Source organism: Nomascus leucogenys, chromosome 15 (genome assembly GCF_006542625.1).
Source record: "Nomascus leucogenys isolate Asia chromosome 15, Asia_NLE_v1, whole genome shotgun sequence".
Taxonomy (NCBI): domain Eukaryota; kingdom Metazoa; phylum Chordata; class Mammalia; order Primates; family Hylobatidae; genus Nomascus; species Nomascus leucogenys.
Window position 1 is genome coordinate 25,627,242 of NC_044395.1, and position 17,951 is coordinate 25,645,192.

General features: G+C 35.8%; 1 non-coding gene across 1 annotated transcript; it reads left to right on the forward strand.

Annotated features, from left to right (window-relative positions):
- The first annotated feature begins 223 nt into the window (after positions 1-223).
- On the forward strand, positions 224-294 carry LOC115830536. Its single transcript, XR_004026086.1, has one exon. It is a non-coding gene; the product is annotated as a small nucleolar RNA SNORD55/SNORD39 (small nucleolar RNA).
- Positions 295-17,951: the final 17,657 nt, after the last annotated feature.

Genomic DNA, 17,951 nt, shown 5'->3' on the forward strand with positions numbered 1-17,951 from the left:
TTAATATAGAGCTTCTACATTAGACATGATCAGCGGAAGAAGGAGTCAGCTAGCTCAGACAAGTAATTACCCATTTCAAGGAACCAAAAAAATTCTTTTTAAGAATGAAGAAAACCTTAGTGTACTTATTAGCCACCACTTAGCAAAATAATATATGCATTAAGGGAAGCTCTGGGAAAAGAGGGGAGAGAAAGGGGTAGAAAGCTTATTTAAAGAAATAATGAATGTATAATGATACATTGGTAACGCTGCAGCCTTGGGGTAGCCAGCCAACCTTGGAGATCTGAGTGTGACAGAAAAGAATATGAATAAGAATAAGAAGAGAAAGACTAAAGAGAAGAGGAGAAGGAGTAAGAGGAGGAAGAGGAGGAAGAGGAGGACAAAGAGACAGAAGAAAGAAGGAATGGATAAAACTTCCAAAATCTCAGGAGGGAACTGGATATCTAAATTCATGGAACCAAAAGGATCTCAAGTAGGTGACACCTAAAGAGGTCTGCACTGATATATGTTAAAATTAAATTTTCAAAAGGCAAAGGCAAAGACATAATTTTGAAAGCAGCAAGAGAAAAGTTGATCACATGCAAGAAAATCTCCATAAGTCTATCAGCAGATTTCTTAGCAGAAATCTTGCAGGCCTGCAAGATTCAAAGTGCAGAAAGGAAAGAAAAAAAACAAAAAACCTGCCAACCAAGAATACTATACCTGACAAGACCGCCCTTTTAAAGTGAAGGAAAGACAAAGACTTTTCTAGATAAACAAAACTGATAGTTTGTCACCACTAGACCATCCTGACAAGAAATTCCAAAGGGAGTAAATAGAGTTCAAAAACAAAAGAATGCTAAAAGCTAACATGAACAAATATAACAGTATAAATCTCATTGATAAAGGCAAATATATAAACGAATACTGTAATACTGTAATGATGATGAATAAGTCACTTTTACCCCAGTATAAAAGTTAAAAGACAATGGTGGCTGAGTGTGGTGGTTCATGCCTGTAATCCCAGTACTTTGGGAGGCTGAGGCAGGTGGATCACTGGTGTCAGGAATTCGAGACAAGCCTAATCAATATGGTGAAACCTTGTCTCCACTAAAAATACAAAAATTAGCCATGCATGTTGGCACGCATCTGTAGTTCCAAGTACTTGGGAGGCTGCAACAGGGGAATTGCTTGAACCCCGGAGGCAGTGGTTGCAGTGAGCCAAGATCACGCCACTGCATTCCAGCCTGGGTGACAGAACAAGGCTCCATCTCAAAAAAATAACTAAATAAATAATAAAGACATGGTATTATAACTATAACCGCAAAATTGATTAACTGATACACAATATAAAAGGGTAAAATTCTGACATCAATAACAAAGTCTTGAGGGGGGAATAAAGTGTACAGTTTTTCTGTACAATTGAAGTTGCTATCAATTCAAAGTAGACTATTACAAAAATAAGAAGTTGTACGCAAGCTTCATGGTAACCACAGATAAACTACAGCCAATTCAAAAAAACATTTTAAAAAATCAAAATGTATCACTACAAAAAAATTAAACTGCAAAGAAGCTAGCAAGAGAGAAAGAGTGGAACTGAAGAACTACAAATCAGACAGAAAACAATTAACAAAATGGCAATAGTAAGTCCTTACCTGTCAATAACTATTTTAAATGTAAATGAATTAAACTCACCAATCAAAAGACAGGATACATAAATTTTTAAAACAGGATCCAAATATATGCTATCTATAAGAGGCCCACTTTAGATTTAGGGACACAAAATTAGCTGAAAGTAAAGGAACAAAAAAAGATATTTCTTGCAGATGGTAACCAAAAGAGGTGAGAGATGCTGATACTTATATTAGAAAAACAAATACACTTAAGTTAAAAACTGTAAGAAGAGACAAATAATGTCATCACCTAATAATAAAAAGGTCAATTCCATGGGAAGATATTAGAAGTATAAATATGTATGCATCCAACATTGAAGCATCTAAATAAAGCAAATATTGACAGATTTAAAGACAGAAAAAAACAGCAATAATAGATCTCAATACCACACTTGCAATAATAGATGTAACACCCAGACATGAAATTAACAAGAAACATCAGACTTAAAAATATTGTAGTTAAAATGGAGCTAACAAACATATACAGAACATTCCACCCAACTGCAGAAGAATACACATTCTTCCCAAGCGCACACAGATATTCTCCTGATTAAATCACATGCTAGATAACAACACAAAAAAAAGTCTTAGCAAATTTAAGAATAAAGTATTTTTTCTCACTACAAGGGAATGAAACTAAAAATCAATAACAAAATAAATAGAAAAATTCACAAATACTTGGCAATTAAACATTCTTAAACAATCACTGGGTTTAAAAAAGAAACAAAAACATTAGAAAATTTCTGAGATAGTTAAAAACAAAAGCACAACCTACCAGAACTTATGGGATACCATAAAAGCAGTACTGAAAGGGACGTTTATAGTGATAAAGTTTATAGCTATTAAAAAAGAAGAAAAATCTCCAACAATCTAACATTATACCTCAAGAAACTAGAAAAAGCAAAACAAACCATGCCCAAACTTAGCAAAAGAAAGAAATTAATAAATATTAGAGCAGAAATCAATGAAATACAGACTAGAAAGACAACAGAAAAAAAAATAAAAGAAACTGAGTCAGTCTGAAAAAATTTTAAAAATGCAAAATCCTTAGCTAGGCTAAGAAAAAAGGAAAGAAGCCTCAAATAAATCAGAAATGAAAAAGGAGGTATTACAACTGATACAACAGAAATTTTAAAAATCGTAAGGGAATATTATGAACAATTATTAATCATTAATCACAAGGGACTATTATGTTGACACACTGGGTAACCTAGAAGATATGGATACACTCTTAGAAACATACAACCTACCAAGACTGGAACAAAAACAAAAAAAAAGCTTGGCCGGGCGCAGTGGTTCATGCCTGTAATCCCAGCACTTTGGGAGGACGAGGCGGGTAGATCACGAGGTCAGGAGATCGAGACCATCCTGTCTAACACGGTGAAACCCAGTCTCTACTAAAAATACCAAAAGTTGGCCAGGCGTTGTGGCAGGCGCCTGTAGTCCCAGCTACTCGGGAGGCTGAGGCAGGAGAACGGCATGAACCTGGGAGGCGGAGCTTGCAGTAAGCCGAGGTCGCGCCACTGCACTCCAGCCTGCGTAACAGAGCGAGACTGTGTCTCAAAAATAAAATAAAGTAAAATAAAATAAAATAAAAAATAAAAAGCTTACAAGACCAATAACAAATAAGAAAATTGAGTCAGTAACATAAACCTTCTAACAAAGAAAAACCCATGGCTTCACTGGTGACTCCTTCCAAATATTTAAAGAAAAACTGATACCAATTCTTCTCAAATTCTTCCAAAAAACTGAGATAAAAAGAATACTTCCAAACTCATTTTATGAGGCCATCATCACCCTGATACCAAAGCCAAAGACACCACAAGAAAAAAAAAAAAACTGAAGGACCATATTCCTAATGAACGTGGATGCAAAAATCCTCAAAAAAAATTAGCAAACCAAATGTAAAAGCACATTAAAGTAATCATACACCATGACCAAGCGGGATTTCTCTTTGGGCTGCAAGGATGGTTCAGTATACACAAATCAATCAATGTTATATTCCATATTAACATAATAAGGAATTACAAAATCACATTATCTCAATAGATGCAGAAAAAAATATTTGACAAAAGTCAACACTGTTTTATATTTAAAATTCTCAATAAAGTATAGAATAAATTTACTACAACAGAATAAAGGCCCTATATGAAAATCCCATAATTAATAGCTTACTAAATCATGATAAAACAAAAACTTTCCCTTTAAGATTAGAAATAAGGCCAGTATTCCCACAAAATCAACATGCAAAAATCAGTAGTGTTTCTTTCCATATATTAACAATGAATTATCCAAAAAGGAAATTAAGGAAATCCCATTTAGAATAGCACTAAAAAGAATAAAATACTTATGCATAAATTTAACAAAGGAGGTGAAAGACTTGTACACTGAAGGCTATAAAATACTGATGAAAGAAATTAAAGCAGACACAACTTGATGAAAACACATCTCATGTTCATGCTTTGGAAAAATTAGTATTGTTAATATGTCCATACCACCCAAAACAATCGATGCACTTAGTGGAATCCTTTTCAAAATCCCAATGGCACATTTAACAGAAATAGGCAAAAATTCTAAAATTTATATGGAACCGCAGGAGATGCCAAATAGCCAAAGTGATTTTGAGTAAGAACAAAGCTGGAATCAACATTGTACCTGATTTTAAAATACATTACAAAGCTACAGCAATCAAAATAGTATGGTACTGGCATAAAAACAGATATATAGAGCAATGGAACATAATAGAAAGCCCAGAAATAAACCTACATATACACAGTTAAATGATGTTCAACAAGGGTGCCAAAAATAAAAAATGGAGAGAAGAGAGTCTCTTCAATAAATGGTGTATGGAAAACTAGGTAACTACAAGCAAAAAAACATAATTGCATCCTTAATTTACACCATACGCAAAAACCAACTGAAAATAGAATGACTTAAACACCTGAAACCATAGGATAAAACATAAGAAAAAAGCTTCTAGATATTACGTTTTGTAATAAATTTTTAGACATGACACCAAAAGCATAGGCAACAAAAACAAAAATAGGTGCGATTACATCAAACTAAAAATCATCTACACAACAAAAGAACAGAACAAAAAAGAAACTCATGGAATGGGAGAAAATATTTGCATAGCATTACCTGATAAAGAGTTAATTTCCTAAATATATAAGAAACTCCCACAACTCAAGAGCAAAAATAATCAAATAGCACAGTTTAAAAATAGGCAAGGGAACTAATTTCTTCAAAAGCATATAAATAGCCAACAAATATGTGAAAAAGTGCTCAAAATCACTAATTATTAGGGATATGCAAATCAAAACCATAATGAGGTATCACCGCTAATATAGTTTGGATATTTGTCCCTGCCCATTTCTCGTGTTGAAATATAATCCCCAATGGGCTGGATGCCGTGGCTCATACCTGTAATCTCAGCACTTTGGGAGGCCGAGGTGGGCAGATCACTTGAGGTCAGGAGTTCAAGACCAGCCTGGCCAACATTGCGAAACCCCGTCTCTACCAAAAATACAAAAATTAGTTGGGCATGGTGGCACAGGCCTGTAGTCCCAGCTACCTGGGAGGCTGAGACAGAGAATTGCTTGAACCCATGAGGCAAAGGTTGTAGTGAGCCGGAATCACACCACTGCACTCCAGCCTGAGTGACAAAGCGAGACTCCATCTCAAAAAAAAAAAAAAAAGTGTGTGTGTGTGTGTGTGTGTGTATATAACATATATATGTTATATATTTATATGGTTTATATATATTTATATTATATATAAACTCCATGAGACTTCACCAGAAGCCAAGCATATGCCAGCACCATGCATCCTATAAAGCCTGCAGAGCCATGAGCCAATTAAACCTCTTTTCTTTATAAATTACCCAGTCTTGGATATTTCTTTATAGCAATACAAGAATGGCCTGACCATCTCTCATCTGTTAGGATGACTATTCTCAAAAAGTCACAAGGTAAGTATTGGAGAGAATATGGAGAAATTGGAACCCTTGTACATTGTTGGTTGGTACAGCCATTATGGAAAACAGTATGGAGTTTCCTCAAAAAAATTAAAAATAAAACTACTAAATGGCAAAGCAAACTCACTTCTGGATATGTTTTCAAAAAAAAATGAAATCAGGGCCTCAAAAATATATCTGTGCCCCCATGTTGACTGAAGCATTATTCACAGTAGCCAAGTCATGGAAGCAACCTAAATGTTGATTGATGGCTGAATGAATCAATGAAGAAAGTAGCATACATACATACAGTAGAATATTATTTAGAGTTAAAAAGAAGGAAATCCTACCTTTTGCAACAACATGGATGAACCTGAAAGTTGTTATGCTAAGTAAAATAAGTCAGACACAGAAGGTCAAGTATTACATGATGCCACTTATATGATGAATCTAAAATAGTTCAGCTCCTAGAACAAAAGAAGGCAGTGGTGATTGCCAGGGTCTGGGAGAAATGGGAAACAGGGAGATATGAGTCAAAGGGTACAAGTTTCAGTCATACAAGATGAGTAAGTTCCAGAGATCCAGTGTACAACATAGTGCCTATAGTTAACAATACTGTATAATATACTTAAAAATATCCTAAAAATGTAGACTTTATGTTAAGTGTTCTCACCACAAAATAATAACAATAATAATAAGAGAGCAAATGGAAACTTTTGGAGGTGATAAATAGGTTTATGGCATAGATTCTGGTGACGGTTTTACAGCTTTATGGTTGCATCCAAATTCATCGCGTTGCATACGTTAAACATATACAGCTTTTTGTATTTCCCCAAAAGGAAAGTGTTGAACTGCTAGAAGATAGTGAAGACTGCCAGGCCCTATCTCCTGATGGGAAGAAAGGTGGAACCCCGAGAGGAAAGATGAATACCTAAGGAGTACCTAAACTGCTTTCACCCTGAGGACATGTGCCAATACCAAAAAACCAGGCTTCAGGTGGAACCTAGCTCAATAAAGGTGACAGAGCCAAGGGCAGGTCATCCAGAGGCGAGGAATCTTAAAAGAGACCTTCCCAATTTAAGTTGAGACCGCCAGATGACTAAAGAAGAAGAAGAGAGGAAGAGGAGGGGAAGAGAAGGAGAATGGAAGAAAGGGAAGAAGGAAATAGAGGAAAAGAATGAATAAAAGGAAGAAAGAGGGATAAGAGAATGCCTGAGAATTTGTTCACACATCTTGTCAAAAGTCCTAAATGAAATATTAAGAACCTAAATCCTGAAAGATACATATGTGATAACATATCATGATTAAGTTGGATTTAACAAAGGAATCTTAGAAATTAATCAACTCAAGTCACCATATTAGCAAATAAAAGGAAAAAATTATATGCTCATCTCAGTAAACGCAAAAAGAAAAAAAAACTTTCAAAAAATATTCATTTCTTATAGAAATTCTTAGCAAATATGAAAAAAGTTTCCAATCTAATAATGTTTATGTGCAACAAATGTGCAACAGGCATCATAAAAGGTAAAACCTTGAGAACGTTCCTTTGAGAGTAGAAACTAGACAAGAATGTTCTATTCAATATTGCACAGGGAGTTCTCAGCAACATGGTAATAAAAAAGAAATAAAAGAAATAAGGATTAGAAAGGAAGCAAGATAACATTTCAAAAGATATGATTGTGTATGTAGAAAACCTAAATAAATCCATAAATAAGCTATTAAAGTAAGACAGATTAGCAAGTTTGCTGAATGCAAAGTCAATATACAAAATCGATTCTATTTCTATGATCCAGCAACAAAAATTTAGACAATAAAAATTTTAATATACTAATTATAAGAGGATAAAAAATATCTGTTATATAGAAATACATTTTTAAAGAATGTGAAATATCTCTTTAAGGAAAATTCTGAAACCTAATATTGAGTTACATCTTAAAAGAAAAATAAAATAAGAAATAAATCTTATTAATCTGAAAAACCTAAAATTGCAAATATGTCAGTTCTCTCCAAATCAATTAATAAGTTCCTTGTAATTACAATAAACTCCCACTCTTTCAATTAAACTAATTGTTAACAACACTGCTACACACACACACACACACACACGCACACACACACACACACACAGAGTCAGAGTTTCTGGTCACCTTCAGAGGCCAAAGCAAACACAGAGAAAATATATAATTTAAATAAAACAGAGACTGTGTTGTGAAAAGAAATGTTTTTAAAAAATAATACTATCATGAAATCCTCACAACAATGAGAAAATGTGGCATCCATGAAATAAGAATAGGATACTATAAAAAAGAAAAACATCAATAACAGGAAAACAGCATTGCCTATTAAAATTATCATCACATAAATTAAAAACTTAATAGAGAAGTTGAAAGATAAAGTTTTAGCAAATCTTCCAGCAGCTAGAGCATAAAAAGAAATTGAAAATAGGAGAAATGGATAAGAAAATTAGAGGACAAGTCCAGCAGGTCTTATTTGAGACGGAGTCTCGCTCTGTCACCCAGGCTGGAGTGCAGTGGCATGATCTCAGCTCACTGCAAGCTCCGCCTTCCGAATTCACGCCATTCTCCTGCCTCAGCCTCCCAAGTAGCTGGGACTAGAGGCGCCCACCACCAGGCCCTGCTAATTTTTTGTATTTTTAGTAGGGATGGGGTTTCACCATGTTAGCCAGGATGGTCTCAATCTCCTGACCTCATGATCCACCTGCCTCGGCCTCCCAAAGTGCTGGGATTACAGGCATGAGCCACCGCACCTGGCCAGGCCTCACCTCTTATTAACAGGTGCTTCAAAAGAAGAATCACAGAATAATACAAGAAAAAATTTCTAAAAATAGTGAACCTGATACCCCCATCAAAAGTGCCCCTTAAATGTTCAAAAATATGAGTTAAAATTTAACCCAAATCAAGACATATTATCATGACATATCAGAAAACTGAAAACAAAAAGGTGATCCTAAAGCCTTCTACAAGGGGAAAATATATTGGTCACACACAGGATCAAAGATCAAATGCCTTTACCATTGTCAACATCAATACAGAACACTAAAATACAGAACACTAAAATTTTGATGCCTTCAAAATTCTGCGAAAAAAAATTACTTACAATCTAGAATCCCATACCCAGTTGAATTATCACTTAATTGTGGCAGGAGTTGGGGAGGGGGAGACCAAACTACAGTAACTAAGACAGTTGATATTGCGAAAGGGGTAGAAAAGTTGATGAATGAAACAGAAAACCTATAACCCACAAGTATATAGGTTTCTGCATCTAGAACAATGTCTGGCATATATCAGGCACTCAATAAATATATCTTGAATGTTGACTGAATACACAAACTTGGTACACGAGAGAGGCTCTATTGCAGGTCAGTGGGCCAAGAACAGACTGTTTAACAATTGGCTGGAAAATGAAATATTCATATGAAAATAATAAATCCAGATTAGTTATTTATAATAGACAAAAATTAAGTCAATTCAACATGAAATAAAGACTTAAAGTAAAACTTTTAGGAAAAAACATACAATTTTTTAGACTTTATATCCATAAAGATTTCTTCAACAAGACACAAAAATGTGTCATACAAAAATAAAATGATTGTCTACATTAAAATCATAAACTTTTATTTATCAAATGATATATTAAAGAGAGTATAAGGCAATTATATATTACAGAGAGTATAAGGCAAACCTTTGATTGGGGGAAGATATTTGTACACATACGACCAATGAAAGATTAGTGTCCAGGATATTCCAAGTTCATGGATTGGGAGAATTAATATTCTTAAAATATCCATACTACCCAAAGCAATCTACAGATTCAATACAATTCCTATCAAAATACCAATGCTGTTCTTCACAGAAATAGAAAAAAAATCCAAAATTTGTACAAAACCACAAAAGAACATGAATAGCCAATGCAATACTGAGCAAAAAGAATGCAGCAGGAGGCATCACACTACCTGACTTCAAAATATACTATAAAGGTATAGTAACTAAAATGGCATGGTACTGTGATAAAAACAGACACATAAACCAATGGAACATAATAGAAAACCCAGAAATAAATCCACATATCTACAGTCAACTGATTTTTGACAAAGGCACCAAGAAAACATATTAGGAAAAGGACAGTCTTTTCAATAAATGGTGTTGGGAAAACTGTATAATCACATACACAGTAATGAAACTAGACTCCTATCTCTCACCATATACAAAAATCAAGTCAAGATAGATTAAAGACTTAAATGTAAGAGGTAAAACTATTAAACTACTAGAAGGAAACATACAGGAAACGCTTCACAACATTGGTCTAGTCAAGAATTTTTTGGATAATACCTTAAAATCACAGCAACAAAAGCAAAAATAGAAAAATAGGATGACATCAAACTCAAAAAGCTTCTGCACAGCAAGGCAACAACCATCAGAGCAAAGAAACCACCTACAGAACGGGAGGAAGTATTTGCAAACCATGCACCTAACAAGGGGTTAATATCCACGATATATAGAGAACTCAAACGACTCAATAACAACCAGATTTTAAAAATGAGCAAAAGACCTGCATAGATATTTATCAAAAGACGACATACAAATGACAACAGGTATATGAGAAAAATGTTGAACACAACTAATTAATAGAAAAATGCAGGCCAGGCATGGTGGCTCATGCCGGTAATCCCAGCATTTTGGGAGGCCAAGGCAAGTGGATCACCTGAGGTCAGGAATTCAAGACCAGGCTGACCAACATGATGAAATACCATCTCTGCTAAAAAAAAATACAAGATTAGCTGGGTATGGTGGCAGGTGCCTGTAATCCCAGCTACTCAGGAAGCTGAAGCAAGAGAATTGCTTAGAGAATCGCTTGATCCCGGGAGGTGGAGACTGTAATGAGCCGAGATCGTGCCACTGCACTCCAGTCTGAGTGACAGAGTGAGACTCTATCTCAAAAAAAAAAAAAAAAAAAGAAAAAGAAAAATGCAAATCAGAACCACAGGGAGCTATAACCTCACCCCAGTTAGAATGGCTATTATCAAAAAGATACTGGTTAATGGGTACAATGTATGTTATTCAGGTGATGAATACCCTAAAAGCACTGACTTGGCCCCTACAATCAATACACGTAACAAAATTGCATGTGTACCCCATTAATTTGTACAAATGAAAAGAAGATTTAAAATAATAAACTGCTGATAAGGATGTGGAGAAAGAGGATCTCTTATTTAGTGTTGGTACAGATGTAATTAGTACAGCCATTATTATAAACAGTATGGAGGTTCCCTCCCAAATTAAAAATAGAACTTCCATATGATCCAGGAATCTCGCTGCTAAGTATATATTCAAAGGGAATGAAATCAGTATGTTTAAGAACAAACTTCCATGCAGTAAACTTCCATGTTTAATTGCAACACTGTTCCCAATAGTCAAGATATGAAATCAACCTAAGATATGAAATCAACCTGAAGACATGAAAAATTCATCAACAGAAGAAATTTTAAAATGTAGTATGTATCCACCATGGAATAGTATTCAATGATAAAAAGAATAAAATTCTGTTATTTGAGACAACGTAGTTGAACCTGGTGTACATTACGTTTTAACGAAATAAGCCAAGCACATAAGGACAAATACCACACAACATCAATCATTTGTAGAATCTGAAAAAGCTGATCTCATTAAAGTAGAGCATAGAGTAGTGGCTACCAGAGGCCAGGGGAGAGGAGAGATAGGAAGAGGTTTGTCAGTGGGTACTGTTAAAGTTGGACTGAAGAAATTAGTTCTGGTGTGATATTGCACAGGGTGATATAGTTAACAATAATGTATTGTTTATGTCAAAATAGTTACAAGTTCTGAATGTTCTCATTCCAAAAAAAAATGATGTTTCAGATGACGAACATGCCAATTAACTGATTTATTCATTACACGATGTATACACTGTACTCCATAAATACATACAATTATATGTCAGTTAAAAACAAAACAAAAAATAGGCTTCTGAAAACAACACTCTCAATAATAAGGAAAAAAGGAAACACAATAAAAGAATGGGCAAAAGATACAAGGAACTTAACAAAACAAATATGAATAAAAAAACATGAAAAGGTTTTCTATCTCATTAGCAATCAGACAATATAAATTTAAACTATAACGCTATTGACAAGTCAGTCTGATGCATACCTGATGGGAATGTGGAGAAAGGAATTCTTATATTCTTATAGGCATATATACTGAAATAACCACTTGGATAAATTAGAAATTTTCAATAAACTTGAACATTTACATCATCTATAAAACTCTATTTTTACAGTTTTCTGCTCCTATATAAAAATGGACTTTGAACCATGTAAATAATGTTCATAACATTATTCATAACAGACTAAACAGAAAAAAAGCCTAAATGTACATCAGTGTTGGAATGGATAAATAATGGTTTATTCATACAATGTTATCTTACACAACTGTGAAAAAGGAAGAATTACATACACATGTACCAACATGGATGAAACCTAAAAGCAATACTGTGAGCTGAAAGCAAGTACAAACAGAAGAATTCATAGTGTACTATTGACTTCATGTTCAAAAACATTCAAAATTGGAAATTATATTGTGTAGGAATTGTTATCCATGAAAACATAAAGCCATACAGAAAACAGTAACTAAAAATTCAAGTTAATGGATCCCTGTTGGGAGAAATGCTGAAGTTGTGATTGCAGAAGGAAACGCAAGGGCCTTAAAAACTGGAACTATTCTATGTCTTAATTAACTCTATGTCTGAAACGAATGTTGGTAATATTCTGTGTCTTAAAAGAAAGGTGGGCATGTAATCTTTATTATCACTTTTATTTTTACATACACTTTTTTGATGTGTGAATATTTTACACTTTTTAATTAAAAAATGTATAGGAAAAGTAAAACAATGGAACTGAGATATCAAAGCATTTTACAGAACTGAGGATTTTCGAAACCGTGCTTCTGGAAGCTTGCCCAGTCACTACCAGGAGAATTCTAACCCAACAAATAATGGGAAAGTTCTGCCTTGACCATTCTGATACACTTATACTATACCAGTTACCCTATGCTAAAAGCATTGGCTTTGGAAGAACAGTTCTGTTTGCAGTTTCTGAAACTGAGTGAGTCCCAGTTTGCACATTTATGCAGTTAGGATTGACAGCAAGGATTGTTTAAAGATGAAATGGGATTGTGAGAGATAAATACCTGGCACACTTCTAGCACCAACAAATGGTGGTTCCCTTCCCTTCACCATCTGTGCCACCCTTTCTTATTAATCTCCCCAGTTACTTCTACCAACTCAGTTTTCTGAACTTTCAGTTCGCTTGCCATGTTATTTATTTGAAAGTACGTTTACAAATATTATTGCATTTGATCTTCAAATTTAGACATCAGAAGCAAGAAATTGCTATGTGAATTCGAACACTGACATTCACAGAGATGAAAGACAGCAGCAATGTCCAAAATTTTGGAAAAACCCTGCTTGCAACTATTACATCTGTTATTCCCAAAATATATATTTTAAGTCAAGAGAAAAGCTCTAATATTGGACACCTAAATGACATCTCTTAGGCTACTACTTGACCCTAAAAACATATACTGTCAAATGCTCTTATTTGAGGTTGGGAATTATATAATCACTAGACTGCTAAAAACCTAAAATTACAGAATGAAAGGGAGAATAACTCCAAGATTTACCCCTTTCAAAAACCAGAAATATATTTAAGCATGTTTCAGATACATTCACATCTTTATGGAAAAAAAAATCCTCAACTGGAAATAGTGTAATTGCAACTCTGTGGCCTATTTTAGATACATTCCCTTGGGAAGAGCTGCCACTTAATTATCAGTCCCATGAATTTAGAGGAATGTTTTATTCAGGCATCATCCCCAGAGCTCAAGACCTCATAGAGCTTAGAAGGAAACACTAACATGTGACAAGGAATGCTCATCTAACAGCCTCATTCCCCAATGACTACCTGACCCTTGACCTAATTAATTTTGGTCTTTTATTTTGTGACTTATCTACATTGAGATTAAGTCACCAATCGCCTCAAATGCTAATTATGCAACCCACAAGACACCCAGGAACAGTAAAGTGTACTGAGAAGGCATTATCTTCTTTTATCTTTCGTCTTGAACAGTGTTTTTGAGAACAAAGCCTGTAAAGAAAAGCTGTGTGTCTCTATTGGCAACATTGTGACAGGCCTGTTCCTAGAAGACTCAAAGGATTATTTCAGAGAATTTTATAGAACCAGGATGACCCATCGAGGGAAAGTCCCTTTCCTAATTGGCAGTGAAAAGTGAGTGTCACCAAAGCCCTGCACTGAGACCAAAGTGGTGGTGAGGAAGAGCTGTGCAATGAGCCATGAAACCTGACAAACCGTGGTGACCTGGAGTGACTTAAATGGCCACTCACAATCCATCCACATCCACTCACATATTTCATTTATTCAGGCTCCTGCAAGAGGTGACAAAAAGGAAGTTGCCTATTTCCATTCTTCTCATTTCTATTTTTGCCCCTCTTTGAGTCCTGGGTTGTTCCAAGAAAATCTTTTCCCTGGATGTCAGACAAGATGTTCTGAGTTTTCGTCAGCAGAAGAAGGCTTTTAGTATCAGGACTTCCTCATCAATTTACAAATGAGAATAAATCAACTTTTGTTGAACTTTGAGTTTCACATACTGAGCAAGGCACTTCACAAGTTGTCATTGAATTTTTCCAAGAACCAATGAAAGACGAGTCAAAATTATATACCAACCCTCATCTGTACAGTTAAAAAAAAAAACCTAAATAACTCTGTTTGTGTTATTTTACTGCTCTCCCTTTGCTCTTAAGCCCAAGTTCCACTGAGGGCAGAAATTGCAAGAAAAAAAAACTTTATCTTGACAATCCAAGCAGCTATGTTCTGAGTAATTACTCAGTCTTTCAGGATTATCCCCCATTCTCAAATGTTTTTCTTTTCTACTTCTCCTCCCCAAGATGATAGGTAGTAAGGTTCAGAGAAAAGCCTATCTAGTCTATTGACCTTCAGAGGAACCTAGGCTGAACCATAAATAAAGGTTTTCCAGAAGAAGAAAAAAATGTTTTAACAATAAAGGCAAGGAGAAAATTCCAGTTTACGAGCAGAGCAACATTTGCACAGCTTAAAGATGAGAGAGGAGCAGGGACAATCGAGAGCAAACATGTCTCCTGAGTGAAACAGAGAGCTGTTCTCCTTGAGATCAGGATAATGAGAACTACAGGTTCAAAGGTTTCCCTGACCAGAAAAGAGTTCTAAGGTCCACATGAGGTAAACCAAAGAGTTAGCGTCAGTACAGGGTGGGGAAAACGTGAAGGATATTGCTAAAGTGAAATATAAGCTAAGTGGCAGGGGATGTGACTAGGCATTACATACTAGTAATTGTCCTAACCAACACAAGGATGCAGTTCAGTGCATTTCACAAACCAAAATTTGAAGAGAAACGTTTGCTGGACATAGACAGGCATTATCAAAGGAGGAACATGAGTGGGATGAGTGAGCAAACTGTGCCTGCCAGGAGTAACCAAGGAAGCCAACCCTGACTGGAGAAAATCTGGGGAAGTCAAGTTTAGACCATGATACCATATTTTCTTTCACAGATTCAGTTCAGTCTGAGAGAAGATTGACAGCTGGAATTTTTCCTCTGAAGACTGTGAGAAAAACACAGATACCCACTGATGGAAGCTAGCTTTGGGTAAGTTACTAGATATAGAAGAAAAAAACAAAGCTTTTTTTCTGGTGAGAAATTCAGATACATTTAGATTTGAATGTATCTGAAACATGTTTAAATATATTTCTAGTTTTCAAAGTGTTCATTAAGAACATGCCACATCTGAAGAGAGGAGAGCAAGAAACTTTTGAAACTTATATTCTGGGAAGAGTAAGTCAAGCTAAGTTTGAAACTAGAAGAAGAGAAAACTTGAGCAATAAATTAATGAGAAGTGAACCTTAGATTGAGAAAACAAACTTACCTGGCCTTAGCTGTATATGACAGTCTCCCCCTTATCTGTGGAGGCTACATTTCAAGACTTCCAGTGTATCCCCAAAACTGCAGGTAATACTGAACCTTATATATACCATGTTTTGTTTGTTTCTTCGTTTGCTTGTTTGTTTTCTGAGGCAGAGTCTCGCTCTGTTGCCCAGGCTAGAGTGCAGTGGTGTGATCTTGGCTCACGGCAACCTCTGCCTCCCGGGTTCAAGCAATTCTCCAGCCTCAGTCTCCTGAGTAACTGGGATTGCAGGCGTGCACCCCCACACCCGGCTAATTTTCGTATTTTTAATAGAGACAGGGTTTCACCATATTGGCCAGGCTTGTCTCAAACTCCTGACCTCAAGTGATCTGCCCACCTCAGCCTCCTAAAGTGCTGGGATTACAGGTGTGAGCCACCGCTCCCAGCCTATGTTTTTTCCTATACATACATAACTATGATAAAGTTTAATTTATAAATTAGAATCAGTATGAGATTAACAACAATAAAAAAGCAAGTATATAACAATATACTCTAATAAAAGTTATGTGAATGTCATCCCTCTCTTATTGTACTGTACCCTTCTTCTTGTGATGATGTGAGGTGATAAAATGCTTATGTGATGAGATGAAGTAAGGTAAATGACATAGGCATTGTGTGGTAAGGTTAGGCTATGATGGACCTTCTGACGATTTATCAGAAAGAGGATCATCTGCTTCTAGTGATCGTAGATCATGGAGCCATGGCAATGTTGATGGCTGAATGTCAGGAGCAGAAGATATGAGTGACTTATGGATTCGTAGCATGCACGATGTGGATACACTGTACAAAGGGTGATTCACATCCCAGTGGACAGAGCTGGATGATGAGGCTTCATCGCACTACTCAGAATGGTGGGTAATGTAAAACTTATGAATTGTTCATTTCTGGTATTTTCCATTTAATATTTCTGTACTGCAGTTGACCTACAGATAACTGATACCATGGAAAGCAAAAACCACAGATGACAGGGGACTATTATGTTTCTTCTAACGAGAACTCTTAGCTGTGACTATTATTGACAGAAATGTGTCTATCATTGTCTATATTTAAAGATACCTCTACAGTCAGTTTGGCAAACTTATATTGTGTTTGTAAGGAATTTAATTTTATAGAAAAAAACAATAAGGCTAGTGATCAAGAGTGTGGCCTCTGGTGTTTGGATTTTAACCCTGGCTCTCCATTTAGTGCCTGTGTGATGTAGCTCACTTCAACTACCGAAACTTCAATATCAGCACCTAGAAAGTAGGATCGTTTCCACATAGCAGTCTATTATCTTTAACGAATACGAGTTTTCCCAATTTACTGAGTCTACTGATTTTCTATCATTATTTTTACATGTGCTTTGTAATTTTTAGCTCAGCTCATCTTCAGCAAGAGTTATCTCCTGTGGAAATTCCATGCAAAGTAGGCTGAGAGGAGACCCCATGGGACAGTTTTTTGTTTCTTTTCACTAAACCAATTTTTCTAAGAAAGTCATTATCAGGATTAACTGGGTTAGTATTTGTGAAGGACTAAAAATAGTACATAGCCATTCTCAGCAACATAATTACTCAAGTGAATATTTGCTGAAAAATATTTCTTGGTTTGTAACTCCAGAGGAGCTACAGGGTTCCAATTTCTCACAGACGACTTTTTCTACCCGTGATGCCCAATGTGACTGCTGTGTCTTCTGGTCAAGGGAAAGAATTCTAGAACTTGTTTAAAAGGCAATACAGCCTTTCCCAACTTCTGGCTTAGGCAGGGGGCTCACTTCCAGACACATAGAAACCTTGGCCTTGACTTCTAACCAACTCCTCCCATTGTTTGTAAAATTCTAGCCTCTTAGGCCTATAGCAAGTTTCTTTTTTTTTTTTCTTCAATTTTTAAGTTCTGGGTTACATGTGCAGGATGTGCATGTTTGTTACATAGGTAAACGTGTGCCATGGTGGTTTGCTGCACAGATCATCCCATCACCTAGGTATTAAGCCCAGCATCCATTAGCTATTCTTCCTGATGCTCTCCCTCCCCTGGGCCCCTTCAGACAGGCCCCAGTGTGTGTTCCCCCCCATGTGTCCATGTGTTCTCATCATTCAGCTCCTGCTTACAAGTGAGAACATTCAATGTTTGGTTTTCTGTTCCTGCGTTAGTTTGCAGAGGATAATGACTTCGAGCTCCATCTATATCCCTGCAAAGGAGATGATCTTGTTCTTTTTTACGGCTGAAGAGCATTCCATGGTGTGTATGTACCAAATTTTCTTTATCCAGTCTATCACTGATGGGCATTTGGGAGGATTCCATGTCTTTGCTATTGTGAATAG